We start from the raw sequence: 4,102 nt of genomic DNA on the forward strand, positions 1-4,102 counted from the left end.
CCAGCCTGGTGATAAACCCTAAAAGTCCTTTCTCTTCTCCGCCTCTGCCACCTTCCCTGGGGTGTCATGCTGCTGTGTGCATGGGTGGACTTGGGCTGCTCTCCCCTAAGCTGCCTCTGTGGACATCTCTTTCCTCTGTGTTTTCCCACCCTGTGTTTGTTTCATCCACAAAGCATACAGCTGCACTGATCTCATACTCATGTAATTTTATGAATTTGTAAACAAGTAGTTCATTATTAAATGTAAATTGGTTTTATTAGGTTTTATTTTGTTGGCCTTAAGCATAAAAAAAACCATTCTTGATCAAGTACTTGATTTAGATCTATAGAGTGCAAAAATCCTTCTCCTATCAGCTGTTACTGACAGGTTTTCATCTGTAACTTGCTCTTGCTGCTGATTTTTGTCCTTATAGTTTATACCTTCATCATGCCAAAATAGTACACTTTTTTTACAAACAGATTGTACATCATTTTGCGCACAACAGTCTTGCACCATATGGTGGAATCACCTCTTAGTTTTACAGCTGCACTCCTGGTCTGGGAGTGGTGCTTGGAATGCGCTCAGGTGATGGTCAGTCTCTGGATGCCCACTTGGACCCGTCACCCCGGTAGCTGCCTGGCTCCAGGAGGCTGTGGGCCACCATGTGCAGTAGCCAGGCCTGTGTTTGCTCTCCTGGCACCAGCATTCAGGTCCAGGATAGGATTTAGCTTTATAGTTTCATCATTTCACTGTTTTGTAAGTCAAAAAATGTGAGGCTATTGCTTCTTTGTCGGCATTGTTTCCTTTTGGATGTTGGTAGGCTGCAAAATACCACAGTCCAGAGACCTGAATTTAAAATTACAGGTTTGCTCCCTTACAATGTATTTGGAAATATCTATTCTTCAGGCAACTATTTATCACCCAGTTAAAGTGGTGCTTCTATTGGAGAACAGTATTTGTTGATGATTTAGTTACTTTTTATATTTTCAAAGTGTTGGTATTCTTTACATACTTGTGTTTGCATACATGTTTTTTCTTCTATATAATTGGTATATGACATTAGGACGTATCCTGAGATGTGTGCTACTGTAAGTGATTGCCTCTGCCCCTGGAATTCTGGTTTCTAGATTTACAGTATCTTATGTTTTTCTTTCTAAGAATGGGGTGGAAGGAGAAAACAGTTCTCAAAAAATTGTTTTAATCCTCTGCCTGTAGCTCTGACGTGAATTTCTAATGTATCTTACTAGAGAGTAGTTTTGGGAGCAAGAGTGAAAATAGCATTTAAAAGGTTCTACTGGTCTGAAAGGTATAAAAGTTGATTTGTGAACATAATATCAGCTGCTGTTTCATATTTTCTGTTTTAGTAGCTTCTCATTGTTGTTACCTTCATAAAGATCATCATTATCAACACAGCAAAGCACAAGATTGTAGGTGCAAATAACATGTGCAGGTTGTCTGGATAAAGAGCTAAAGCTTCAGAGTGAATGTCATCTGCTGTGCTAGCTGCTTGTTTAGGCCTATACTGTAAAACTCTATCCCCTCTTGAAAAGCACAGTCTTAGAATGAGCAAAGCAGTAAATCTCTTGAGCATTAGTACTTACTCTCAGCAGTGCACAAGGCTGCTTGAGCTCCCAAAGAGCATGCCAGAGGGGCATGGGGATTTGAGTTTTCCAGGAATCATCAGCCGTTCTGAGTGTCATGCTTTCCACTCTCGGGAAGAGCTACCTGGAAAAGCTCTGAGGCATTTACTGACAACTTGCCCCTTGTGTCATAGTCCATAGCTTGTTTATGCCTGCACAGCTGCATCACCACACTAAACGTGATCATTGCAGGCCTTTGTGGCTGTATGTATTGTATCCTTTTGCTTGGAAGGAATCAAATTCAGTGGAGGCTTCCTTCATCTGTGCTGCTGCAGCAAGGGGAGAAGGCAGCTGTGCTCACATCCTTAAGGACTTGTAATTGCATTTATCACTGGAACTGCATTTCTGTGAGTGTCATCTAGAGGCTGGGGGTGCACATGGAGGGCTCTCCTGAGGCTGGGGACATTCACGACATCTTGAAAAATGCTCAGATTCTAGCAGGATCAGATTTTTAAAAAATGCCAAAGAAAAGCATTTCAGAAGTAGTGCTAATGCAAAGTGTCAACTCTTCTGCAGCATATCAATGACTGATTTTTATCTTAATTTGAAGTGTAATCAGCTCCGTTTGGTGGAGGAGATTTCTCTTGACAACAGTTCAGTTGTAATTAACATTGACAACTTGCATCAGGAATTAAGATTTTTTTAAAGTATATTATTTCAAAGCCTTCTTGCTTATTCTTCCTTGGTTTTGGTTTGGTATTTTTTTTTATCCCTTGTGCTTTTTTCTGTTCCAGACCCATTTTAGCTGCTTGATGCTGTTTGAAACAGCTGCTATCTTGCTACAGAGGAAAAAAAAATGCAGGTTTCCCTTCAGAATCAAAGTGCTGGAGCATCAGTAAGAGCTGGGTTTGGCCTTTTTCCCAGATGTGGATTATATCATCCTCTTTGCTGCTCTTGGTCTCTGGTGACCCAGGATTTGATGACCTCCTGAGGATATGTTTGGCAGAAAAAGGAAGGCTTGAAGTTAAGAGATACCCAGAAACTAGCCTTACATTTCATGTGAAAAAGTAGTCATCAAGCAAAATATGTTGAATATATATGGGAATATACATTGGAGTTGCCAAAACTTCTATACTCAATGATGAGAACAAACACATTGCAGTTAAGGCTTAATTCTTGCTTAAACATCACATTGCTTCACTTGAGTATTTTGCATAGAGCTATTCCCATAAGCCCACTGATGAGAAACTTTTTTTTTACTTTTCTTCACATGACAGGGGTGATAGTCTGGTACGTAAATTTTATGTATAAATTTCTATATGGGTCTACATCACAGTCAGTGAATTGTCCTCCCTCCACCCTTCTAGAAACTTGCTTTAATGGTGCTTACAGTTTTCAAGGCATGCCTATAGGATAGTTGAGCAGTGACAGCATTGTCCTGCGTGGTGAAAAACTGCATCTGAAACCTTTCTTCAGGGTTTAGGACAGGGATTCCACACCACCAAAGTCTGAGTGGGTGCTCCAGTCACAAGTCTACTTCGTAGTAGCTCTTTTCACCCAGGTTCTGTTGTTTTGTTTGGTTTGTTTAAAAACATATGAAAGTTGTTTTAGTCCAGATGTAGAATAACTTCAGGTTCTTTAAAGAAAATCAGTTGTCTTTGTCAGCTCCACATAACTGACAGATGAGCCAATACAGGACACTTACAAAAAAAAAGAAACCGTCTTGGGATATTGACTCTTATGCTATTCATAGGGAAAAGGTATTGGGATCAAGGAAACTTGAAAGTAGAGCCAATGCATTACTAGCTCACAACAAGAATGTAGCTTCCTTAAAAGATGTGTTGTTTCAGAAATTGTTTCCTTCAGAGAAAAGCCTGCCTTGGCAGTTTTCTTGTTTTCCTCTTGGTTATTTTTCCTCTGTTCAGTCTGATCTGAGCGCTTCTTAGCAATAAAAGCATTTGCATGGCTGAATGAGTACACTGAATGATTTTCAACATGCTGTGTTGAACTGAGCTGCCCACAGTGACCGCAATATTTAATTGGAAAGTGCTGCAACTGTTGGGTCTACAACATCTGGGAGTGAATGGGAGAAGCTGTTTCCACTGACCTCCACTCCATGCTTTGCTCTCTTCAGGCAAGTGAGGAACAAGCACTGGCAGTCTGTCAGGAGTGAAAAGCCTATGGTAGCAGCGGCAGGTGCTTTGGTGGTGGTCAGAGCCAATGTGGGAAGAGGAATTCCAGCAATCCCTCATTCTCTGGGGATTAGTGGTCTTCCTTGGATATTGCATGGGTGAGTCTGTGGTGGCTATCTGCCTACGTACATGTCTGTGTGATAGGTATATTGTAAGATTTAGTTGAATTTGGGATCAGAAGGATGTGAAATGGAAATGTTGGATTCACGGCTGTAGTCAAGGGCAAAAAGGTTGAGCAAGAGCCCTTGAGGTCACACATTTGCATCTCACCCTGCTTTTGTTTCACTATTTCCACTGAAGTAGCCTGTACTTCTCTGACATGTATGTCCATGCAAGGAGAAAGCCTTTCTT

Source organism: Charadrius vociferus, unplaced genomic scaffold (genome assembly GCF_000708025.1).
Source record: "Charadrius vociferus isolate BGI_N301 unplaced genomic scaffold, ASM70802v2 scaffold70, whole genome shotgun sequence".
Lineage (NCBI taxonomy): Eukaryota > Metazoa > Chordata > Aves > Charadriiformes > Charadriidae > Charadrius > Charadrius vociferus.